The 26,657-nt window shown below is 43.6% G+C and overlaps 1 long non-coding RNA gene across 4 annotated transcripts; it reads left to right on the top strand.

Moving 5' to 3' along the window:
* The first annotated feature begins 1,899 nt into the window (after window positions 1-1,899).
* Window positions 1,900-26,386, top strand: LOC149915023 (uncharacterized). 4 transcript variants are annotated; one of them, XR_016459873.1, is made up of 8 exons: window positions 1,900-5,351; window positions 14,692-14,767; window positions 18,706-19,464; window positions 19,910-20,029; window positions 21,920-22,011; window positions 23,948-24,023; window positions 24,275-24,414; window positions 24,816-26,386. It is a non-coding gene; the product is annotated as an uncharacterized LOC149915023 (long non-coding RNA). The 4 variants fall into 4 exon arrangements; XR_016459874.1 differs by lacking the exon at window positions 24,816-26,386 and having other exon boundaries at window positions 18,706-18,831; window positions 19,332-19,464; window positions 24,275-24,735; XR_016459875.1 differs by lacking the exon at window positions 24,816-26,386 and having other exon boundaries at window positions 18,706-18,831; window positions 24,275-24,735.
* Window positions 26,387-26,657: the final 271 nt, after the last annotated feature.

Raw genomic sequence — 26,657 nt, 5'->3', positions numbered from 1 at the left:
AGACCGCCCCCCCCGGAAGGGTCAGATCCCGTGACTTCCGTAATGTATAGGGATAGGTACGTAGAATTAGAGCATTAATACTTCCAGTACATGATGTTTTGATGTGGAATATTGAAAATCAAATAAGCAAAAACCAAAACCATGACAACCTATATGGAATATAGATATTCCAAATGAAATAAATAAAATTTAAAAACAAACAAAGAAACAAACAAACAAAACCAACCAAACAAAAAAAAAAACAAAAAAAAACCCAAGAAGCTGCTTCCTTCAAAAGTCAGAGTATTCTGACGAGGAGAACATAGAAATACTAAGCCTGCCACCATCATGTCATGGCCATCAGGGCTCAAACTAAGGCAGCCAAGCTGACCAGGGAAGACCTATTAGACGCTGCTCAGTGACGGCATCCAGAATGAAGTAGCAAGGATGTTATGTGTAGGAGACTGCTGCTTGCAGTTATCACCTTCTGTCTCAGTTCAGCACTACTCAAAATCAAAACCTTCTAATCAGGCCAAGATCTTTGTGAAGCAGCAGTTTGTTCATTATTACAATAATGGGTGCACCCCCCCAAGGGGGGGGGGGGAGAAATTGCATGCTTGGTCAGTGAAATCCACTCCATTACATAGCCTGGGTCCAATACAGGTAATATCTCTTCTGGAACTCATTGATTGAGCATCTCAGGCTCACAGTCTTCCTGACGCTGTTGTTATGACATAAAGTCTGTTCCCAACCTGTTGTTTTTAGGTATGTTCTGTACTTTTCTATGAAAATAGGAGGACAGTGCTTCCAAAAGCTAACACATTGGTTCTGTTCTGTGCTAGGCTCTCCCCACCCTGCATCTTTACCTTGCTGTGTGCCTCTGCCAATTCTACTCTGGTCAGCACACCCCAGTCTCATCTTCATTCCATTCAGCAGCTTTCTTTGTGAAAAACAGAAACACTAGAAATTTCCATTGCAAAAACACAATCTACCTGTCACACAAGGCAGCAGGTATGTGCGGAGAGAATGGTCAAGACAGCAGGTAAGCACGGCAAGGTGTGCAAAGGTGGCAGGAAGGCAATGTGGGGCACATCACTGCATCAGGTTGGTGCTGCAAGGTGTGCAAAGGTGGCAGGTAGATGCTTTGAGGCAAGCCAAGGTGGCAGGAAGATGCTGCAAGGAGAGCCAAGGGGTAGGAGCCTTCTGCAATGCGTGCAAAGGTGGCAGGTAGACACGGTGAGGCAAGACAAGGCAGCAGGTAAACACTGAGAAGTGTGCAAGGGCAGCAGGAAGGCGCTGCAAGGTGTGCAGACAAACTCTGGAGCCTAAAGACACATCAACAGCCACACGAGTCAGCGCCGACCATGGGTCCAAAAGCCACAGCCTGAGACTGGAATCAGTCCAGGGACTTAAAGCCACAGCCACAGTCAGAGAGGCGAGTACCAACCCCAGGATCTGAAGCCCAACCAGTGAGGCTGCCACCGGCCCAAGGGCCAAAGGCCACAGCCCAAGAGGCTGGCACCAGCTGTGGGGCCTGCAGCCACATCCACAGCCAGACAGGCCAGCCCTGGCCCTGGGGCGTAATGCCACAGCTACAGCCTGAGAGGACAGCACCAGACGTGGGGACTAAAGCCTCAGTCCAAAAGGCCGGAACCAGTCCTGGGGCTTAAAGCCACAGCCTCAGACAGACTGGCACTGGCCACAAGGCCTGAATCCACAGTCATAGCCAGAGAAGCCAGCACTGGCCCTGGGACCTAAAGCCACTGCATGAGAGTCTGTCATTAGCCCCGGGGCTTTAAGCCACAACCAGAGATGCTGGCACTGGCCCCAGGGCATAAATGTGCATTCTTATGGTTTTCAACTCATTCCTCTGGAACTCCACTGAGCACTAGGAGGCCATATTGGTCTTTACTGGTTTTTATTGGGCTGCACAACAGTCATCTTCACTTCACTGTTATTTTACTTCAACTAACCCCATTGGGTGAGCCTGATGTTGCTTTCCAAGAATTTAGATCTGGGAGGTGCCAGCAGGCTCAGGGCGCTTGGCCTGCTTGCTGCTGCCCCTGTTGTTTTTTTCTGCCACCCAGCAGGGAACAGAGCCCGGTGATGGTGGTGAGTGAGCCTGAACCCCCTGGGGCTGCCTTTTCTGCATCTCCTCCATGAGCTGTGTGGTTTGGGCTGAGGGAGGTGTGGTTACAGACAGGGTGGTCAGCAAAGGGCTGAGCAGTGCACTCCTGTGTGGAATGAAAGGGCATTGCAGGAAATGGCAAATATATTGTGCTCGGTTCCGTTTAGCAGCAGTTTAAGAAATATGTGAAAAATTAAACAGGGACCTGATGATACATTTGCAGATGACAAAATTCACACTCACTTACTGACAGGACATCCTTTTCACATCACAGGCTTTAATCTTCAATAAACCTTGTTCTGCTGGGGAGAAGAGGTGGAAGCAACTCCACCAAGGTACGCAGCCTGGTTCCACTCCTCCCTAACCTCATTTAAGGGCTGGTTGCCCCGAGGGAGGGAGCTCTGCTTGGAGCTGTGCTCCTGCGTGGTGTTTTGTGTGCCCTGTTCCTCAGAACAGGGTAAGCAGTTCTGTGGTGATTTACTAGACGGAGTACTTTGTCTTACTTGGGTAACTGTGTCTGCTCTTGTCTTTGACTCCAGATGCCTTTTTGAGTTAGGGTTAAGGGCTTGACTTGAGAAAGTAATCTTGGGCCTGGGCCTCACATCCCTGTCGTTCTGCTTATGATTGCAGTTTGTTTTTTCTGGCATCGTCTCTGCAGGTGGCATCGTAACTTGTTCCCATGCCTAGGCTGGGCAAGAACTGAAACAATCAATCTAACAAAGAAAAAACAGGAAAGTGGCCTTCTATCATAATAGTTGAGGGAGAGCACAGCAAGCTTGAGATAGCGTTTCAGATAAGGAGTGATTTCACTTAAGTTTGCTCTCTGTCTCAGTCTTCCTTGCCTTGGCTTATTATTGAATGTGGTCCCTTGGCTTATTTTTCCTTTCAGTATGCTGTTAGTAGACAGAAATCAGAATGTGGCAGAAACAGCTGAGAATCCAGCACATGGCAATGTACTTTTGGTGGCCAAATGACTGGAGCTATAGAGTAGGCTTGTGGGAATGATGAGAGAACCTGAATTTCTTTAGGGTTTTGTCCAGGCAGCCCTCCAGGTTTCTCCAGGCCAGGCAGAGCACGTCACAGCACAGATGACATCAGGCGGATTCCTGGAGCCTTTATGCTGTCACAGTGTGTTTCCATGAGGACGGAGGGCCCTGCCCAAGGCAGCTGGGTGCAGGCACCTCCTCTGTGAGCTGCGCTGCCCACAGCTGCTCGCCGTGCCCTGTGCCTCAGAGCAGCCCTGGCAGCACAGAAGCTCAGCCTCATCCCGCTCTGGGTTGTGGTGAAGTGTTACCGTTTGTGTGATTGGTGAGTGCTGAGTTACCCTTTTGGGTTAGGCTTTAGGCTTAGGGCTCCCCAGATTGGGTTATGCTTAAGGGTTACGTGTCAAGCATTATGCATACGGGTCAGGTTTAAAGGTCACCCTTTTGGGTGAGGGCGAAGTCTTAAAGCAAATGGTTTTGGGTTTGTGTTACAGGTTTCTCTCTGGGGTTAGGCTTAAGTGTTATCAGTTTGGGTTAAGACTTATGCAAAAAAAAAAAAAGCGAAGAAAACAGAAAAACTGAAAAAGCAAAGAAGAAAAAAACTGTTAAAAAAACCCAGAATACAAAAAGAGACAAAAAAAACCAAAACATATAAAACACAAAAAAGAAAAAAAAAAAAAAAAGAGAAAAAATGAAGTGGCAAACATACACAAAAAGACATATTAAAAAAAAATACAAAAAAGCACAAATAGAAAAGCACAAAAAAAAAAAAGAAAAACCAAGAAAATCGAAAACAAAAACAAACAAATTAAAACAAGAGAAAAACAAAAATAAACACCAAAAGAACAGACATGACAACAGAAACACACAAACATAAAAAAAAAAAAAAATCCCAAAAAATTGAAAAAGAAAAGAAAAAAAACCTAATCATAAAAAACAGAAAAGCAAAACCAAAAGCATAAAAAACAAAAAAGCACACAAAGACCAACAAAAGCAAAAAAGAAAAAAGGAGAAAACAAAAATAAAAAATCAAAAAAAAAGAAAAAAAAGCAAAAAAGCAACCAAACAAAAACCACAAATACAGAAAATAAGAAACCAAAACCAGCACAAATCACAACTGAAAAACAAAACATAAAAAAGGAACAGAATACAAATACCAAAAATACACACCAAAATCAGAAAAATTACAATAAAACAAACACACAAAAGGGAGAAAAACAAAGAAACAAAAGAACTAAGCATAAAGAAAGAAAAGCAAAAAGAAATGGACAAAAATGACACAGTAAAGACAAAAAAAGATAAAAAGGAAAAACAATAATAAAAAAGAAAACAACAACAAAAAAGAAACAAAAAAATCCAAAGCAAACCCAAAAAGGGAAAAACAAAAACAAAAAAAAGCAAAGACAACAATATACAGTGGTGAATGAAAGGATTCATACAGAGAAGGGCGGGGGAAAAAAAATCCCAGCAAACAACAGCTAAAAAGAGAACACACACACACAAAAAAAGCCAAATGCATTAAAACAGTGAGCAAAGAGAATAAAAGAGAAGAAGCAAAGTAGAAAGTAAGGAAAGCAAAGCAAAGCAAGAAAACCAAATGGCCAAGGAAAAGAAAGAACAACAAAAAGGAAAGCAACCCAAAGGAAAAAACAAAACAAAAATGAAATAAACATTGGAAAGAAAAGCAAAAGAAGCAGTAAAGAAAACAAAATCAAGGGAGCAAAGGAGAACAAACCAACGTGACCCAGCGGAAAGAGAGACAAGAAACGGAAACAAAAAGAACTCCAACCAACCAACAGAAGAGCAAAGAAATAGGATTAATTGGATGGCAAAGCAAAGATGACAAGAGACTGTGGTGCAGCCAAAAGCAAACCATCTGTGCCTGGGAGGAGGAAAGGGTAGCTACTGGGCATGCTGCGACCTCCACCAGAGATGCACTTTCTCAGCTAGCGCCCGTGCAGGAGTCCGCGGCTGCTAATGAGGACAACCCATCTGTCTGGAGGAAGGGAAAGCGCTCGTGGTCATGCCGAGGAGGAGGAAAGGGTAGCTACCGGGCATGGATGTGCCGGCCATCTGAGGAAAAGCCTCCAGTCCATGTCGAAGAAAGAGGCAAGGACACCCAGGAGGCGTGAAGACAGCTGTGCCATTGAGGAAGGACTGCACCAGCACCAAGCACAGGAGGAAAGCAGAGAGAGCTGGCTTGAGCTAAACAAGTCAGCAAAGGAAAGATAAAAATGAAGAATCCAGAGGACTAACGTCAGGTGAGTAAAGGCAATGTAAGAGGAAGCAGGCAGGCATGGGGACAAGGAAGGAGGAAGAATGTAATGAGAAAAAAAAAAAAAAGAAAAAAAGGAGCTCATGGAATGCAAAGAGAACTACATTGAAAAGAGGAGAAAAGAGAAGCAATACTTTTAGAACAGAAACAAATAATGCAAAGGCATGGTTTGGAAAGAAAAAGAACCAGCAACAAAAGAAAAGAAACAGCAGAAAGCAAAGCCAAAGAAGCAGTAAACAAATGTGAAAAGGAAAAGAAAAAGAGCAAAGTAAACCAAGGGAAAAAAAGGACAAACAAAAAGCTAAGGCGTAGACTGCAAGAATATGGCAAAGCAAAGAATTCAAAGAAACACAATGAGACAAGAAAAAGCTAAGATAATCTAAGGAGAGTACATGAAAAAAAAAAAAAAAGAAAGAAAAAAGAAAACAAACAGGCATAAAAGAGAAGCAGCAAAGTAGAAAGTAGGAAAACTAAGGGAAAAAAAAAGCAAACAAAGCCTATGACAGTGCGAAGGGACAGCAGGAGGGAGCGGCGGCTGGAAGGCTGTTGATTGGTGGTTGCCCGATTTTGCACAAAGTGAGGCTGCTGGCAAGGTGGCTTAAGCTGTAGCTGGAGCGTGGCCAGCAGGTCGAGGGAGGTGATCCTCCCCCTCTACTCTGCCCTGGTAAGGCCTCATCTGGAGTACTGTGTCCAGTTCTGGGCTCCCCAGTACAAAAAAGACAGGGATCTCTTGGAAAGAGTCCAGCGGAGAGCCACAAAGATGGTGAAGGGCCTGGAGCATCTCCCCTATGAGGAAAGGCTAAGTGATCTGGGTCTGTTTAGCCTTGAGAAGAGAAGACTGAGAGGGGACCTGATCCAGGTCTATAAATATCTAAGGTGTGGGGGGCAAAGCGGCGAGGCCAGACTCTTTTCAGCAGTGTGCGGAGACAGGACAAGGGGAAATGGCCAGAAGCTGGAGCATAGGAAGTTCCGCACCAGTGTGCGCAAGAACTTCTTTATGGTGAGGGTGACGGAGCACTGGAACAGGCTGCCCAGGGAGGTTGTGGAGTCTCCTTCTCTGGAGATATTCAAGACCCGCCTGGACGCCTACCTGTGCGACCTGGTGTAGGGAACCTGCTTTGGCAGGGGGGTTGGACTCGATGATCTCTGGAGGTCCCTTCCAACCCCTACGATTCTGTGATTCTGTGATTCTGTGTGATTTGAAAGTGCCAACTTCCTTTACTTACTACTGTGTGTTTTCTTGGTGTGCCACAATGCTGTGTATATAGGAGTACAAGAGGCAATCTTGTCAATTCTGCAGCTTGTCATGCTTGAAAACATAGCAACAAATAGCACCTTCTGTTAAGCTTCCCCAGAGATGGTTGTATTTCCACATAAGAAATGAATAAGGGAGCATGTAAAATGAATTAAAGTGTATTGCAACTGTGGACAGCACACAAGGAAAATTGGGAAAGTTGCACCCAGGCAGTAGAACAAGTATAGAGGCTAGAGTGAGAAAGTTCTGACATCCTCCTGCATCATGGGCTTTACTTGTTGCAGATATAAATGTAAAAAGTGTGAGGAGAGAGATCTGTACTCTGCAACATTACACTCAAAATATGAACTTATGGGAAATTCCTGAAGCGCGGTGTTAATGGAACAAGCCACTGCATTAGCATCACTGGATGCCTGTGTGACAATTTGCTGTCATTTCTGTGCCAGCCCATCTCTGTTACTGCCTGCACTCCCAGCACAGCAGCTGAACATGCTCAGGTGATCTCTTACTGGCTCTTGGAAGCTGAGGGTATTCACAGTGACCTGGCCACTTCCCTGGCGGGGCTAGGTTTCCCTGGTCAGCTGGAATATGGCCAGGCTTCTGGGCAGTCATTGAAATAACAACATGAAGTGATAATGAGAAACTATCAGATGTTAAAATTTCTGTTTTAATCAGAGAGTTCAAAAGCACAGTTGTGCAAAGAGGGAGCTGATTGTGCTCCTTCAATGGTGAAAGAAATGCCAGGAAAGGGCTGAGTGGCTAAAATAAGAATTGCATGCATAGTTGGCTGTTCTTTGTGCACAGGACTGACTGCCATGTGCTGGGAAGTGCAGTGCTGAGTAGTGTGGTTGTGGTACTTTGGATGTTGGCATTACCACATGCACCTAACAAGGACCCCCAAATTTTGGGCTAAGAGGAAGGAATGATCTCCTTGTTAGTGCTCAGGCACCGAATGATAAAATCCTGTTGGTGTTGGTCACAGTGCGGACACCTCAGACAAGCGAAGGTTTGTAGCTGTAACTGAACACCACTGATGGCTCTACTATGCAAATTGAGCATGAAATGGGCAGTGTGGAAATGGTTAATGGGGCTATGGAGGCAGATCTTAAATGCTGTTCTTAGGCATGTTCCACTGAAGAAGCAGTGGCACCAGGGAGAGAGGAGAGCAAGGGAACTGAATGTGGGGAGTTTGATCTGGTTTTGCTGGCCTAAAGCTCTTGCAGCACATAGCCAATGTTTACAAGTTTTTCTTGGTTAGCTTCTGGGAAACTGAAATACCCTGGAACTGTTAGGCCTTGACTGGGGATCCACCTGTGCAAAGAGCAGATCACTGTAGCAGCGGAAGTAGTATGCAGCCTTTCAGAGTTCCTCTGTACTTGGTATAAGATCCATTTTGTTTGCTGGCCCAGTATAACAGCAGTGCTAAAATAAAAGCAGATAAAAGAAAGCCTTACACATGGCACCAAATGTTAATGTGACAATAAAGAATTAGTCAACCACAATTAAACAGGCAGTGATGTCTTTGCAGAATTAGCAGATATAATTTGGAGAAGCCGTGTATATATTGCATTTTTGTGTCTTATCTTGGAGATTTTAAAGATAGGGATAACGCTAGCTGTGACCCTGCTTGTAGAGGTCAGCCTGCGGCCTTTTGGAAGGTTTTGTGCTGAGCAAGTCAGTCTGAGAGGAGTATTGGTGAGGGGTGAAGAAATAGGTGGAACAGGACTGGGGGATGTCCCAGCAGTGGGTTTCTACCTCAGCAGAGCTGAATGGCTGTTCTGATTGATTTGTTTTAACTTCCATGAGTCTTACACTAACTAGAGAAATGAGGAGCCCGTGTAGAAAGGAAAGTGCCACATTTTATGGTGCTCTGAACTGCTGTTAACAATACCTGGAACGCTTCCTTTTTGATGGGGAGAGATTTAGTAAGATTTTTTTGTTTTCAAATGAGAATGCTTCATAATATACTTCCTTTTCACTGATCTTTCATAGTCCTTCATGGAAAATTATAAATTAGAATTATAAATTAATATTATTGCTGAAGGGAATATGTAATCATCCTGCAGTTTTATCTGCATATAGAATTTTCTAAGCATCTATGTACATGTTTCTTTTTGACACAGATGTTGTGGCATGGAACATAGATTTGGATGCATCTTTAGTCAGGTGCAGGGACATGTAATGCTCCTCTTAGGTGTCATGCTGATAGGAGCAACAGAAAACAGTAGACAGGTAACTTTTTAAAGGATTGCATGCTTTTTATTTTTTGGTTTTTTATTTTTTATTTTTCATTCATAGTCATAGAACCATTAACCAGACAAAATCACTATTTGCCACCTGGACTTTCTGTGAGCAACTTTGTCCGCATGCCTACCTTGAGCATTCCTGCCACAAGCAGCTTAGTACTATCTCAAATTCAGGCATTGAAAATCAGTATGAAGCATCCATAAGACCCCTGCAGAGTAATGGTGAGAGTTACCCTGGCACCCTCCTTTGGAAAGCTGAAGCATCTGTAAGCTCTTAAGCTGTGCCATAACTCCTCCTGTTGTGCTGACTCGGCTCTCTCTGTCTTTTGTGTAGGAGAGCTGGACTTGCATCCTTTCCTATTTCCTGCCTATCTGCTCCCCACTTTGCACGTGGCCCAGTGAGCCTTTTATTCCTCACACCCAGATTTGCATATATGGATAAGGGCATCTCTTTATGTACGTTTATTTTCTGCTTGTGGTGTCAGGCTGAGTGACAGCTCACAACTGAACTTGTGGCTAGCGAAACACACAATAGCTGGAGATGCAGTTCTGTATGTCACTAAAACATGAGCTTCATTGCTGCCATGAGCAAAGAAACAGAGTTTCTGTATTTTATTTCTGTGTTTGGCTGAGCGGTTAGAGCAGGGCAAGGAGACTGATTTGGACATGCTGTGTCAACGGTTTCGGGCTGGTTCGGCCCAGTTCCGTGACTAGCGGGGCAGAGGGATCCGCAGATCCACGCCTCCGGAAAAAGGGAACAGGGGACCCCAAAATAATTAAAAACAGCGGCAACGATCTGAGGAGAAACAAACTAATTTACTAAATATATTATCGGAATGCAAGATAACACACTATAATACAATATAATTAAATTTGAAGCTAATAAATCAAATATAATGAGAGAGAGAATGTCCGAAAGGTGGGTAGGCCTCACCACAACGCGGAGAGCTGAGGTGAGATGCGCAGTCCAGTTGAGCAGCAGGGAGAAAAATGGGAGGAGAGCCGACGAAGAGCAGGCTAAGAAGAGCGCATCAGGTGACCTTGCCAGGAGTTGTATCTCGAGACTCTCTGTGACTGCAAAGTCCCCTGGGGAATGTAGTTCTTCTTCTCTTCCAGGCAGGTACCCAGAGCTTGAGCACCAACAGTTAAACTCCCACTGCCCCACATGATGTTATGATGTGGAATACCGAAAACCAAAAATCACAAAACCATGACATGCTGCTTTCAAAATACGGTGCTGTTTATATAGCAGTGCTTCTTATGTGCAAAATTCTGTAACTGTGAGATATAAATTGATTCTTTGGAATCTGTTTAGTTGACTTGTGCTGGTTTCTTTCTCCTACTGAGTCCTTCCAGCATGCTTCTGTGCATAGCTGTGGCCTTTGCCACAGCCCATTCTGGTGCTTGACCGCTCTTTCAGAAAAGTAGTATTTTCTAATGTCCAGCCTAAATTTCCTTCTTCCTTTGTTGTGTTTCACACTCTGCAAGCTGTGAATTGCCAGGGAACAGTTCAACGTGCTCTGGAGTTCAGGGGGACAAACTACCAACGAAAACCATGTGGTTTCAAACCTCACAAGCTCAGAAAAATGAGAGATGTGCAGTGCTCTGCCTGGTGCAGGACATGATATGCTCTGCAAGGTGCTTTCCATGAAGGCCTCAGATTCGTTCTCAAACTCTACTACATCAAAACCAACCCAACACCTTCTGCTTGTTGCACCTGGAGGTATCAGTTGCAGAAGCTGCTGCATTGTGTGCAATAACATTTAGTCCACAGTGTAACGTTAATGGGTTCTTATGCCCTCAGTCATTTAAAGCATCCTTGCAAATCTTTTATTGAGGGAAATGTTTCATTTATGTGATGTTGTTTTTTGGAAAACAAAGCAGTTGACTTGTGTACCTCAAGGCCCTTTTCATTTTTTCCTGGACACAATGCAGTTCTTGCTTGCCCCTTGCCCTGTGCCCCTGCTGTGGGGTGCCTCAGCACCACACAGTCCTTCACTCACACCCCCCTTTCCAGTGGGATAGAGGAGAGAATCAGAGGAAAAAAAAATAGGACTCATAAGTTGAGATAAAGCAATTTACTATGATAGAGAAAAGAATAATAGTTATGACTGTATTTGTGTCTGTATAACAAGTGATGTACCAGGAATTGCTCACCACCCCCAAATAATGTCCAGCTAGCCCCCAGGTAGTGGAAGAGCATGAGATGAACTCTGACCCCCTTTAAAACTCTAGTTCAGTGGCTGGGAAGGGAATTTCTTTAACATTCATTTAAGGATCTAGATCCTCACTGTTATGGAATGTATATTTGGTTTTTATCAAAGGATGCAATGGGGCTATTGGGGTTTCTAATTTATGTAGCCTTTCCTTTATTTCTTGTAGTTCCTCCTGAGAATAAGTTTTCTCTTGAGACACACTATGTATAACAGTGTCACTGCTATCCTTACACGTTAACAGTGCCTTAAAGGCTTTTTGCAACAAAGCTGAATCTCTCTTTCTAATTGTTCCTTGAGGTTTACTATTTGTTTCTGCAGGGTTTTTACCAATTCTTATGTTACTTTACCTGTTTCTTGCAATGCTTGTATGGTCTGGGTTTCTGCCAAATGCTTTTCATCTCAGAACTCCACAGCAGCTTTTAAAGCAGCCCCAAGTACTGCACAAATAAATGATTTTCCTTTTCTGGCTTGGATACGAGCTTCATTTTATGGAACACTAATACGATCCAAAACACTCTGCAAGTTATGCCAGTTCTGTCATGCCCACTCCACTCTTGATGATGAGGGCTGAGTGCTATGCTTTTCTGAAAGGTCAAATAACACATCAGGAACTATAAACATGGCAATGCTATCAGAGTTGTTTTTCTCTTAGAATCAAAACACACAATCCTACAAGATGCTCTGAAGAAAAATCCATCCCACCTGAAACTAAGACAGCCCCCAGTTTTCATGCTGTGAGCCACGAGGAGCTGCAGGTTGTGTATTTCCCTGGCAGCATTAGCTAGGGGTACTTGGGTAGGTGTTGGTGCTCAGCTTGGACACTGTGCTGAAGAAGACTTGCAGAAGTCCAGATAGATGACATCCACTGCCCTTCCCCCGTTCACCGAAGCCATCACTCAATCATAGAAGGCCAGCAGATTGGTCAGGCATGATCTGCCCTTGGTGAAGACATGCTGGCTGTCTCGGATCACCTCTTTATCTCATATGTGCCTTAACATAGCTTCTAGGAGGATCTGCTCTATGATCTTCCCAGGCACAAAGGTAAGGCTCACCGGTCTGTAGTTCCCCAGGTCATTCTTTCTACCTTTCTTAAAAATGGGAGTAACCTTTCCCTTTTTCCAGTCACTAGAGACTTTACCAGACAGCCATGATTTTTCAAATATGATGGAGAGTGGCTCTGTGACCACAACCAGCCATCTCTCTCAGAACCCTAGGATGGATATCATCCAGCCTCATGGACTTATACATGTTCAGTTTCACGAGGAGGACTCGGACTTGTTCCACTGTTACAGTGGGACAGAAACCACTCCCCACACCCTCACCTAGATGCTCAGGGTCCTGGCAGACACGGGAAGCCTGACCACTTGTGAAGACTGAGGCAAAGCACTCACTGAGTACCTCAGCTTTTTCTATGTCTGAGGAAGCCAGCTACCATTACCTTTCATCAGAGGGGCAACACTATCCATATCTGTCTCCTCCTGCCTATGTACCTGTAGAACCCCTTCTTGTTATCTTTACCATCCCTTGCTAAGTTCGGCTCTATCTGTGCCTTGGCTTTCCTAATCCTATCTGTACATGCACGGAAAACAGCCCTGTATTCCTTCCAGGCTATACAACCCTGTTTCCACATCCTGTACATTTTCCTCTTTCCCCTCAGTTTAAGCTGCAGGTCCTTGCATAGCCACGTCGGTCGCCTGCCTCCCCTGCTCAACTTCTTCTGTGGTGCTCTCAGAAGGGTGTTTTTTTAGGGTGCTCACCTAGCTCTGCTTTTTGCCAGGCCAGCGTTCTTCAAGATCACTAACTCCACCAGGGCATGATCACTGCAGCCCTGTCTGCCTCTATTCGTAACCTCTTATTGCTCTCTTCTACACTGGTGAGCAACAGGTCCAGTAAGGCTTCACTTACTGTACAGGAATTTATCCTCGACAGACTCCAGGAATCTCCTGAATTGTCTGCCACCCGCTGTGCCACTATCCCAGCAGATATCCGAGTGTTCTTGTTCTGATGACTTTGCATATTGAAGTTTGCTTGGTGTGAAGGCATCTAACTTCCTCAGGATTTGTCCTGAGTATATTTGGGCCCTGGAGTTTTATGTTGTGGTTTTTTTTTTTTTTTTTTTTTTTTTTTTTTTTTTTGATTTTTTGTTTTTTTAATAGGGAAATGTTTCACAGGAGAATTAGTATCATGTTTCTTAATTTTGACTATCAGACATACTTTTCACCCAATACATACATTACAAAGTGATGCATAAGGGTGGCATTTGCTCTGTGTTTTTTCCCTCTTTACTGAATTGTGAAAACATCATAATTAATGAGAGGACAGACAAATGGAGACATTCAAAGTATGATGGTTATGAAAGAAAACAAGTGCATTGCTACTGTTGTCAGAAGAAAGTTATCAGATATAACCAGTTGTTTGGAAGCTTAATGAACTTTTGCTATGGCTGAGTTTGAGTAGCAGAAATTTCAGCTGTGTGGCTGCTTTTGCCAGGGAATTAACTTTAAATTCCATCCTGGAAAAATGTAAAAAGATCTCCTCCATCCTGCACCACTCCATCAGATGCTGCTCAGCACAGCTGGACGAGCTCTGTCACTGCACTCTGTCACTGCACTGAGGCTGTGCCCTCTAACCAGCCTTATACCTAAAGAGTGAAATAATTTTGATATTATGATGCCTTACAGTTAGAGAGACTGAAGAGAGCAGTTGTGTTCATTTTGTGTCTGTAGCTGCTTTGGTTGGCTATGCAGACAGTTCATGGTAGGGCTGAGACCGTGGAGCTCCAGATGAAAGAGACTGTAAAGTGCCTGTTGCTTTGCTCGAAGCTCAGACCTGCCAGAGCTTGATGGAAGGGTTATTCCTGGAGGGAGAGCAGGAGCTTCTAAAGCCACTGTGGAAACAACAGCAGAGAGCTTTTGTTTCATTGTTGCTGACCCCTCTTCTGCACACACATAGCATTATAAAGCTGTTTATAATAGTTTTTGTGTAAGACTTCCACATGTGTTGTATTGTAACTAGCTTCCCCTCTGGTGTTTTTTGTCTCTGCAAGAGGGATGGCCAGTAAGACACCCTCTCCAGGGAACTCCTGTAATCACTGTCTTAGCTGCTAGCTTACTGGACATAGGCTGCTTTTTCTCAGACAGTGAGAGGACCACAGGAACTAGCAGCATTTCTAAGCTAGTCCTGCCTGTAAATGTTATCAATATAGTCTTGGCTAGCACGGACTGCTCTTTTTTGGCAAAACCGTATGGGAACAGGGTATGTAAACTAATAAGCATAAGTGAATTTCAAAGGAATTTTGTCATAAGGGCAGTTACATCATAAGATAAAGCCAATAGATCTCCCTGTATTCTCTATTCTCTCTTTGTCTCATGGTAAGCGTTGGACTGGCTGCTGGAATAGAGATGATCACTCAGTTTGCTTTGTATCTTTACTCAGAAATATTTCCTGTCTGATGACTCTGTTCCTCAATTCCCTGAGACTCAGCATGTCTTGGAGCAAGTTGATGTGGCTGTTTTGCTGTGTGCGTTATTCCACGGCTGGCTTAGCCCTGCTCACTGACCTGCTCTTTCTCTCTCTTCTCCCCACCCTCTGCCTGGTCCTTTGGTGCAGCTTTTGCTCCCCGAAGAACAGAATGAAGTGATGAGGAATGGCTGTAGATTCAAGGAACTTGTCTTGTTCAGACCAGGTAAATGCCTTGTTTTCTCCCCCAGCATCATTTCACAGCCCATGTCGCACTGTGTTTAGTAACAGAGCCTCATAAAACTTTGGTGTGACTATTCTCTGTGTCATGTGTGGGATTTTTCCTCTTCCCCTCTAGCTCAGCCCTCAGAAGGATGCTGTCTGCCCCAATTTGTGCAGAGCTCCACGATATGAGCCAGGGGCACAAGCACGCATACGTGTGACAACGCCTGACAACTGCAGGGAGCATGCGTGAGCACAGCAGGGATGCAAGCAGAGAAATCCGTGTGCAGGACTGTGGTCAGTGCTGGTGGTGAGGCTGCTGGGAGCTAGGGGCTGGGGGGCAGATCCACCCCCAGCACTGACACCTCTCGCTGCCCTGCTACTGCGGTATCAGAGTGCTCTGGGCAAATGAATCTGCTGCTATGTACTTGAGTCCCCATCTGCTAGTACAGGGATAGTGACTTGATAAAATGCTGCATAATAGGTTATCATGTTTTAGTAGTCTGAATGAAATCATTATTTGTGGGAGACAGATTGCATTGGCAAATTCCACTGAGAATTAATGCCCGTGTTTGGCATTTTCCTGGTCTCAGCATAGCAATTCTTTTCATAATACATCTCAGCACTTCTTGAGCATCTACCTTAGCAATTCATATTGAATATTAATGGCAAATTACTGTGAAGTGTTTCTCTCTTTGAAGTTCTTTACATGGTTCTGCTGACCTTGTTTGGGTATTAAAACAAAGTGTATGTAGAATAGACATGCATATGCAACCTGCATTGAATTGTGTGTGGTAGAGAGTGCTTGTTGTAACATCGTGCTGGTGTAGTGGCATTGCTGCATGCAGAGACAGGTTGTTAATTTGTAGAGAACTTGTTCTTCTGCACTAATTGTGCACAGTGATTCAAAGGGAGCTGAGGAGCTGTATTTTAAAGCTGGTACTTGGCACAAGCTGAACTACAACAGTGCAGTTATTGTGATGGAAACATGTGAAATAATTTTCTGTTGCTAGGGCTTGTGGTGCAGGAACATACGTGGGCATGTGTGGGGATATAGAAGCAGTGCTCTTGGGAGAGGGAAGAGAGGATGAAAGTGAACATCTCTTAAAATGGCACGTGCTCGGGCACAACTTGCAGCCTCTGGATCTCCTGGGCAGCAGCTCTGTAAAGTCTGTCTGCAATGCTGCATATTCCTTGTTCAAGGCACAGACCTTACCATGCTGTCCCCAGATAAATCATCTTTCTTCATTATATTCTGAGAGACGTCCCCACAAAGCATCTGAGGGGCTGATAGCAGTGTCAGAGCTACCACAGCACATTTGGTCTCGCTCCAGCCATGGCACTGCCCGTACTTTGCATACAATTCACTACTTGCAACTCCTGGGGCTTGCTCCTGCACGTACACATCCTGCAGGTCCTACAGACACCTGAGGGTATTGAGTCTTCGATTTCCTTAAACCCCTGAAAAATCTAAATTAAAACGAAAGTATAAGGAGTTGGCCTCCTCACTAAAGAGGATGGGTACAAATTTAGTCATCTTTGCATTTAGTAATCCTTCTGACTATATAAAATTTCTCCACACCCCAAGTTTGAGATTCATCTTATATTAAGCATATTCTGGTCTTCAGATCTTTGTGGATCCTATGTCACCAGGAGCCTGCACTTCCTTTGTTTGCGAGACGGAGTTACTCAGTTTATGTTTGCCTATAGTACTTACAGACTTAGTGCAGTTGAAATATACAGGCATTCTTCCTTTCTGCGCCAAAGGAGCTGGGTTGCTCTGAATTTGATTTGTGTGGATTGTTCTCCTTAGTGGGACTGGGTGGTTTTAACACGGGCACAGCATTGTGCAGAGAAATTGAGCTGGAGGTTTAGAGGGATCTTAGCCTGAGGCTACTAGAAAGGAAGCCAGTAACAAAACATTTATTTTACTTATAGAAAATTGCTGTGGAATTGCCAGGTCACAGCCTGAACCAGTACGTGAGCTCATGAGTGCCTGGAGCTGGGGGAGCCTAGATCCACCCTTCATCTCTCTCTGTCTCAGCAGTGCTTCCAGAAGCACCCCCAAGCACACATGCTTGTTTCAGCTTTTCTTTTCCCATCAAGTCTGGGGTTAATGGAAAAGATTTTTTTCAGTTTCTCTCTTTTTTCTGGGATTACCCTCTGCTGCCTCTGTTGTCATGTTTTACTTGACCACTAACAAAAAGGTATTTCTAAATAACTCAATCTGAGATTCTTCACATGGTAATGTAACTTGAGGAGTTTGGACTTTCCAGAAGAATAACCATCTAGCTAAGGAAATCCACAGCTTGAGACAGGACTCTACACAGCTCACAGGCAGAAAGAAGGTGGTGGGGCTCTTACGTCCAGGCAGGGTCCCCAGTACAGTGCTGAGACTTAGCGTGATTTGCATTTCTCTTTTGCCTACTTGCAAGCACATCTGCACATTTCATCCCACTGTTAGGACTTATAAGAAGCACTATGGCAAATCCACATGCAAAAAACACAGTCATTCAATTTAGGAACAAAGAAACCATTCTGCCCTTGCTCCTGACTCTTGTCCCTGCCTTCTCCTGCACTGCTTGGTTATCTGGACAGTGTTTGTAGGCCACCAAAAGAAATCCCTGCATTCCAGAAAATACAGACAACAAAAGAGACAGGCAGAAAAATGGCACTAACACTTTGCCACTGGTGGGAATCTTAATAGAAAGTGTTGTGCAAAATGTGTGAGCTTAAGGGATCATCACTATCAAGATAAAAGTCATAGTATGGAAGATTTAGCTAAGGTGTACTGACTAGAAGAAAAAAAACAACTCTTACCTTGTAGCTTTTTCTTTCTCTCTTATCAGATATCACAGAATTACAGAATCATAGGGGTTGGAAGGGACCTCCAGAGATCATTGATTTTTTTCATACCCAAACATTCTCTCCATCCCATCACTAACTTTATATTATGGATGTTTTCTCCTAGCTTTGGATGTATCTTGGGGCATTGCTAGCAAGGACAGAACAGGCAGCATTGTCTTTCCTGCTCTTCCCTCTTCTGTGCTTCCCTTTTCTACACTTCAACTATTCTTCCTTAGTGTTATCCACTCCTCTTCTGCTGTTTTTTCCCCGTGTATCCTCACTCATGTCCTGCAGCTGTACTCCTCTTCTGCTATTCTTTCTTACCTGTATCCTCTCTTCTGTTCTCCTTATCCGCTCTTCTGACGTAACTGTATCCTCCTTGCACATCTTATGCTCTACTGTTCTATTGTTCTGACCACTGTCTGCTCTTCTACTTTACTGCTCTTTTCCTTCTCTGCTCTTCTATCCTCTTCCTTCTGTTCTTTGTTCTGACCTTCACACTGACCTGTGTCCTCTCTTCCCATCTCTTGTACTTCTGCTACACTGATATTCTCTCTTCTCCTCTTCAGCTCCTCTCCACTTCTGCTTTTCTCTTATCCGTACCCACTCATCTCCCTTTCTGCACTTCTTCTCATCTGCGCATCTTTCTTACCTTCATCCTCTCCTCCTCCTCTCCTCCCTTTGCTGTCTTGCTTGTATCCAGTCCTTTCCTCTGTTACACTTTTCATCTTCTGCACTTTTTTCTTACCTCTGTCCTTTTTTCTTCTGCTATTCTCCTCTTCTTTATTCCTGTCTTATCTGTATCCACTCTTCTCTTCTGCTCTTTTACTGCTCTGATCAGCATCCAATGTGTGCACCGCAACTCTATGTCAGAGTTTGTTTTGGGGTGAAGAAAGGTACATATGGCATATATATGTACAAGAAAAGTTCTCATGGTGTGCCTGAAAGGTGATCAAAAGGAGCCCTGCAGAACAAGGGCTGCAGAGGCCTTTGTTTCTCCAAAGGCTGCAATGTAAGCTTGTTATCTGTGAAGGACTCCACTGTACATCTCCAGGAACTGCTTTTAAATGGAGGATTTTCTGGTGTTGCTTTCAGTCGTTGCTCAGAGGAACTGAGGCAGAGGGAACGTCTGTGGAGAGATGCTTAGGAGAAACTTCCTTCCACCAGCTGCCTGTTTGTGTCCATGTGATGCATGGTGAAGCAGGTGATGCCTGCTGTTCTGTGAGTAAGCCTGCAAAATGGGAATAATGGTTCTGGCCTTTTGAGCAAGTCTCTGAGGGGAGATCTTAAGACGGGCTAGTTATTTAGCAGGGGAAATGCCATTTCAGTTGTTTGTTGCAATGGTTGGTTGGTGCTTGTTTGAAAAATATTCATTGTCTAGACAAGCAATACTCTAGCACCAGGGAAGTGAGAAATCTCATTACATCCAGTCTTCTCTGCAAGTCTTACATTGCCTTTCCACAATGTCTCTAAGTGTAGAAAGCATGGGGGGAGAAATGGGGAAGAGCAGAGGTGCGATTTGTGTACATCATGTGCCCACAGAGCAGGTGTCACCTACTAAGAGCTAGGAACCCTTCAAAGCATCCTGGATTTGTTTTCCTTCATTGTTGGAGCGTCATGCTTTTGTAGGTGCTTTGTGCATTTTAAGTAACTGTAAACTCTGTTGAGAAAATGGGTGAAAATTCATGTCTGTTATTTGCCTGATCGCTTCTCTTTGACAGCTGTTTGATTTGTAGGCTCTTCAGAGCTGGGTTTCAGCGTTTGGCAGCAGCAGGAAGCTGAGCTCCCAACGTATTTCAGGCAGCATTTGCGCTGCTCAGGGGCCTTGGCTGCAGCGTGCGTGCAGAGAACAACGTGAGTGTTTGGCATGGCTGTGCCGCAGAGAATATGAAATGGTAGTTTTCTCACTTCCTCAGTGCCTCCCAGCACAGGACTCTGTGGTAGATCAGAAATTGGTGTGCGTGTTGAATTTGCTGTTTAGCAAGTGCATTCTCCTGCTGTATCTCTGTGTATCTGTCTTTGTGTCCTACTGCACTTTGACTGTAGGAGTTTTCTTGCAGTAGGGTCAAGGCCACCCAAACTCAGTTCTGTTGTGCTTTGAGCATGGAGCCCTTTCAAGGCTTGATTACAGACCTAGCGGAGTAGAAGCCAAACACTGTGTGAACGGCAATTCAGAAGTGTCCTTTTCTAGAAGAAGAGCAAGGCAAAAACGGTGATGTGATTCTAGCGATTCAGTTGCAGGCTTCTTTTAACTTCGTGTAGCATGGCATTTTACGTCCTGTTACTGTGTGTCCTACAGGTGAGTTCACTGTTGGTTGTGTTATTAAAGCTATGAACAACCGCTGACATCCCGAGTACTTCTGCTGTGATATCTGCCAACAAGTATTGCAGGTATTGGATTTGTCAAGAATGCTGGCAGGTGGGTCTTCACCCTTCCTTCTATCACTGGTAATGATGAAAATGGAATGAAAGTTGGGAAGGATGGTTCCTGAAGCTTTCCTGCTGAGATGGAGTAACTGAAGTGTCTTTTATGAGAAAAGGTCTAAGAATTCATCACAAAACTGAGAGTGGATATCTTAAAATATGCACATAAAATATTAACTACTTATCTACTTTGACACCACATTTCCTGTCAAGTGTACGTTTTGTACCTGGTGATGTTTCAGGATCAGTAGGATGATACGCTGCTGCAGACACTTGGAAACAAATCAGATGCAGAAGTTTTGTCGTTTTAAAATAGATTTTTATTTTCCTGACATGGGTTCCCAGTATGAGTCCAATTTATCACCCTTTTCACTTACAAATGCTCTCATTTCAGTGGGATCCTTCATGGATTTTTTTTAAAGTAGACTGTGTAGCCATTGATTTCATATTTTTAATGTGATACGCATAGTTATGTAGAGAACTAGGGCCTGTTTTGCTATCCAGCTTCCAATCTAAATTTCTGAAGAGTCTGAGGGTAAAGCATGGGAGTGGGGCAGGATGAAAGGCTGTAACTTGCAGCACAGGGTGATTCCTTACGATGTAGGAAATGTGGGCACAAACTTGCTTATGACAGTAAAATGATTGACATTATTTTTCTGATACAAAGGGCAGAAAATTGGTCTTCGGCTGCTTCAATCATTATCTTACCTACATTCTTTGGTTTTAGTTGAGTTGCCTAAGCATGCTTTTCTTTTCAGCTTTCCTTCACCTCGTTTTGCCAGCTTCTGTGGCTGCAGAGTACATAGCTGCATGTTTCTACATCCCCCAGTGATGCATGGATCAGGGGGCATTGTAGGATATAGCACACGTTATTGGTTGTTTATTTTTTAGTACATGGGCAGCTATCACTTCAATATCATGCAGAGGCTGATTTGAAAAGCAACCTGTAGTGTTGTGTCAGTGGTATTGTCAGCTTATGTTTTTCTTTCTCTGATGTTTGATATCATGGGGAAAATGCAGAGGAGTGCATTTTCCTTTCAGTTACATTTATGTCAATTAAAAGAAACTGGTGCTAAGAGAGCCAGAATGTAAGCCAGAGGTAAGCATCAGCTGACATTGTTTTTCACAGATGTAGAGGTTAACGTAGTTGCCTGGAATATTGCCAATCAGCTTCCATGAAAGGATAAGAAAAGTGTGCAGCAGTGATCAACAAATGCATGTCCTAATCCCATTTTCAACCTTCATTTGCCTGATCTTCCACTGAGAAAAGACCTCTGCCTGCGGAGCTAAAATCAATAGTCCAAGGAAGCATTGCAAGGTCCTTGTAGGAGAGAATATCACCAAGCGAGAAGCAGGATATATGGAAAGGCAGTAAAGTTCTGTGACAAACGTAGTACTGATGGGCATTATAACATCCCTGTGGCTTCCAGTAGCTTGCCATGTAAATATCACTAAAGCAGTTTAGGTGGCAGTTCATATTTCAAGTCAAGATTTAGTTCTTTATCTTCCGTTTAAGTTATGAAGATAAGCAGTCCAGGATTTTTGATATGAAGCAAGTGCTTCACAATGCAGTGGTGCTGAAAATTACTTGATCTCACTTTGTTCTGTCAATAATAACAAATCAGAATCACTTCAGTGCATTTTTTCTTTTTTTCAACTTTTGGGTTGAAATGTTAAAGACAGTAAAAAGAATGTTACTTTAGTGATCTAGAAATACAAAACAATAGTTGTAATTCTTATTTTCAAGATGGTACAGAGAGCTCAGTAGTCTTTGGTCATGTTCAGCATAGGGATTGTTTTCTTGCTTTCTCAAAAAACAAACAAAACAAAACTCCCAAGCATTATTTACAAGTAATTGAAGAAAATTATGGATCTTTTTTCATAGCACTTTGTGCAAAATGTGAAAAGCCATTCCTGGGTCATCATCATTATGAGAGAAAAGGCTTGGCGTATTGTGAAACCCACTGCAGCAATCAGGTAAGGTTGCATGTTTTTAAAAAATTGTAACTTTTAAACTCACAACTATATTTTATTAATGGGAGATGGAAAACTAGGAAGAGTGTTTTCTTATGATCGCCTGTGAGTATAAAGCTTAATTAGTAGGTGTTCTGCTGTAGTCGGTTTGTATGGGGAGCAGATGTAAAGAAACATTTTCATCCTTAATATTATTAAGGCATTTTGTGATTAGATGATGCAAGATTGAATTGGAAACCCAAATCAGATTTGCTATCACTCTCCTTTATTTAAACTGAAATAAAACAGGAAAGCTATTGAGATAAATTTGAGAAATTACTGTCAATAAAATCATTAAATGAAAACTTTGTTGTTTCTCCTTCCTCTTCAGCTGTTTGGCGACGTATGTTTCCACGGCAATCATGCGATCGAAGGAGATGCTAAGCAGTTCTCTAGCTGTTTTCTTAGCTTAGTTACGTTTTGATGAAAGTTCTTTCTACAAGTGGAAGGAGGTTGAATTCCCTCACTGCCCCCATTAGACCGCAAAGAGGCATTCTCTCTATTAGAAATCAAGATAGATGTGATTAGTCAGATGCCAAATGGGAAGAAGATGATCTTTAAGTGCCTAGCTTCCATTGTTTCAGTTTGGTTTGTGGAGATATTCACCTATCTGTCACAGGCACCTGTCTTTTGAAACTAGAGGCTGATGATAATTGCACAAAACCAGGAAGGAATTGTACCTGGAAAGATCTGTCCTGCGATGGCATAACTGGAAGGGTCTTAATTTTGAGGAGGAGAGATTGTTTTGTGGCCTTTTTGGACTATCATCAATGGTAAAATGCCATAAGGCAAATAATTCCACGTGCAGTCATGCCATGTTATTTTCACCCTAGCTCTACACCTGCCTGAAGGAAGCACTGTAATACACATCTTAGCCTCACCTAAGCCAAAGCCATTCTCAAAGCAGGAGAAAGCCTCTGGTATACAAAAGGAGCCATAGAGTAGCTCATTGTCATGTAAATATAGGGTGAGACCTACGTTCCAGAAATGTGCTTTCCCCACACTTGGGGACTGGGCTGGACCTGCAGAATTGGATGAATCCAATCCAGAAGCAGTGTCCTCTGCGCTGAGATCCTGAATGAAGAGAACTGGGGCTTGGAGTGAATGAGTGGATGCAGCCCTGTCTGATCGCCACATCTCTGTATGCTGTGAATGTCGTGCCATATGATCTGACTCTCATATTGTGCGTTTCAGTCACCGAACAGATTATAAAGTAGTAATTATTTTCATTGTGCATCTTCAGTTCTTCTCTGTTTTTTCTTTCATTTCTGCACACAAATTTGACACTGCTGTCACAAGCATTGAGTATCCAGTTTTGTTCTTCTTCTCTCTATCTGGTGAAACAAACACTTGTAGCAGCAGTTTTCTAAGAGACTGCATTACAGAGATGTCTTGTAAGCAGACTTTCCTTTGGCTGGTATTGTTTTGGCAGGCAGTGGAAGAACTGTAAGCAAATGTGGATGTGCTCACCCCGTAGCATGGGAAAAGAAGTTTGGCTTTACAAAGTTCTGGTTCTGTTTGCTGCTGATAGAACGTAGGAGAAGAACATTGTCCTGAATCCTCTATGTGAGCTTGAAAAGAGAAGCAACTTTTGGCAGGGAAAGGTGGGAAGGTATACTGAAAGAGGAGTAACTGAAAACCGAGGTACAGAACAAAGAGAAAATGCTTTCTCTCCAAAGCAGAGCTGCGTGCCCTCAGAGGCAGCTTTATCGGTGCTTTGCAGTCCCACTGTGCAACAATCAGGTGTGCCTTCCAGGTCTTGCCACATTATTGTTGCAGACCTTAATGCTTGCTACAAGATTCAAATGATTGTTCTTACATCTCATGAACATTTGAGCTTAACTTTTCATTTTTTTGGTAATGCTAATGATTTACCCTTTTTTTTTTCTCCTTGCTTTAGTCATGTCTGCTCTGCATAAGGCATGGTATGTGAACTGTTTCGCTTGTTCAACTTGCAACACAAAGTTAATGCTCAAGTAAGTTAATGGATAGGTGTGATGCCTTTAAAACATATCAGTGGTTATTTCTGAAGTATTAAATGTTGCTATAGGTTTAATTGTTACAGTACAAAAGCCATATGAACAATGCTGAGGAAATGTGCTTGTACCTCTTGTTCCATTTGCTGGTTTACATCTCTTTCAGCTGCCTGTTCCATTCTTCATTCAGTTCAGTTGTCTTAACTATTTTTCTTTTTCATCCTTTATTTTTTCTGCCTTTAACTCTGCAGGGATAAGTTTGTTGAAATTGATCTAAAACCTGTCTGCAAACACTGCTATGAGAAAATGCCAGAAGAATTTAAGCGACGCCTCACCAAACGGGAATGTGAAGCGAAGGAGGAAGAGAAGCAGCAGAAGAAAAAGCCCATGTGTCTGTAAACTTTTTTTCTTCTTACCACTACCACCTCTGCTCCTTTCTTCTTTGGTCAGTGCTACAGATGCTTTTCCTTAAAGGTTTTGCATGCGTCACAGCCAAATATTTTTCAGAAAACTGCAACTTGAAATACTGTTATCTTATTCACTTAAGCTTAGTTTGCTTAGCAATACAGCTGAGTTTGAAAGATTTTTTTAAGAGACACGGTTAGAAATAGGGACATAACTCACTCAGAGTGTTTCAGTCATGATCTGCAATGTATATAAGCTTCTGAAAGTAATTTCATACATATGTATAAAGTGCGGTTGCAGTTTTTTGTCTGTGTATGTTTAGTATGACCCTTATTTTCTCCAGGATCCTTTCCATTAAAACTTTGTTTTCTTGCTATGTCATTTTAGAAATAAATTTGTTGAGTTTGAGATGAAGCACAGAAAGTGCTATGAGAAGTTTCCTCTAGAACTGAAGAAAAGACTGAAGAAACAGGCTGAAACTGTAGGAAGGAAGTGAAGACTACTTCTGCTCTCCCCTTTCCTTATGAGAATGTTGTATCTGTTACTTGGGAGGGACTCTGAGGCTGTAATCAGACAACAGATTGTGATGCGTACCTTTCATCTTGAAATTCTCCATTCTCTTTCTGAGTACACATGTACAGATTTGTTGATAAACAGACCATGCTTCTGTCAACTCCCCTGAAAGGTTTCTGACCCTGGTAATGCACCAATACAAGCAGGCCATTGCACACAGTAATCTCTGAGGAATTTTAGATTGAGAAAGTATGCTTGTGAGCCCCTGCAAAAGCACTCTGCAGAAGTGCCCCAACGTTATGGGCATGTAGTGTCATTTATATTAATGAAAATATCAGTATGCAAATTAAGCATGCGTACAAAATTTCCCATGGCCTGTGCAAGAAACCAAATACCTCAAATACATACCTCATTTCCCAGAAAAAACAATACTTAGATTTCAGGTTGGACAGTGCCATTGAGGAGCCGTGTTGAAGGTGGTTTGAAAAGTACTATATTTCTGAATACAAAACTGCTGTGGAGACTAGCTTCTGAGCAGGTAAGGCTGGAATAAATAAAAAAAAAATGGCCAACCAAAAGACTCTTTTTAAGACTTTTTTAAGGCTTTTTAAAGGCCTCTTTTGAGGCTAGCAGCAGCACCATACTTGTGCTGAGGATCTGGCAGCTAGTGGGTGGGCTCCTGAGTCACCGGGGGTGGAGCCAGCACATTAGCAGCACGATTTTTTAACACTGCCCTTAACCTTCACACCTGATAACAAGCTTTAAATAGCTTCGAGGAGAACACACCAAGTGAGAAACCATTGTTTCTGCTAACTGTGAAAGAGGAGGTTGAGTGAGTGAGCACAGTCCACACTTCCATAGGGTGATACATCTGTGCGTGTGGGAGGTGGGTCTAGTGGTAAGAACTGTAAACTTTGGTTCCTCCTTGCTCAGGAGCCCGGCTTTCCTTTCCTTTCCTTGGTAGTCTCTGAGACCACAGGCCAGAACATGGTCTCCACTAGACAGCGGGCTTATTCTAAGAAGTCTGTGGCAACCCAGATGCAGAGCTTGCCAAGAAATGTTGCTGTTCAGGTCTCTGGCTGCAGGGAGTACCTGAGCCTGCTGCTGCCCGGGGAGAGTGGCAGGGACTCCACCTGTGCGAGATGTGAGCAGGTGGCCGAGCTGCTCAGCCTGCTGGTGGAACTCAAGTAGGAGGTACGGAGACTTGGGACCATCAGGGAGTGTGAGCGGGAGATAGACTGGTGGAGCAACTCGCTGGCTCACCAAAGGGAAGGATTCCAGGAAAATACCTCCAGAAAGGTAGTGGGCCCCCTGCCCTGTCTCAGTCTGACAGACCTGACTGATTAGGAAGGTTGGAAGAAAGTCCCTACTTGGTGTCACAAGAGATACCCCCGCCTGCCTAGCCCGCTTCCCCAGCTCCCTCTAAGCAACAGGTTCCAGTTGCCGGAGGTAGAAGGGGAGGTGAGTGGAGAGGCAAAGGAGGATCTGCCTAGGAGAGAGCCTAGGGTGAGGCGGTCACCCACACGCCTTGAGACTGCCTCTAACAGAAAAGAGAGAAGGGTGGTTGTGTGGGTGACTCCCTCCTCAGAGGAACGAAGGGCCCCATATGCAGACCTGACCCGGTCCGTCGGGAAGTGTGCTGCCTTCCTGGGGCTCAGGTCAGGGACATAACCGGGAAACTCCCTAAGCTGGTCAGGTCATCAGACTACTTCCCAT

Source organism: Phasianus colchicus, chromosome 25 (genome assembly GCF_987193195.1).
Source record: "Phasianus colchicus chromosome 25, bPhaCol1.hap1.1, whole genome shotgun sequence".
Lineage (NCBI taxonomy): Eukaryota > Metazoa > Chordata > Aves > Galliformes > Phasianidae > Phasianus > Phasianus colchicus.
This window is presented reverse-complemented; position numbering and strand designations above follow the sequence as displayed.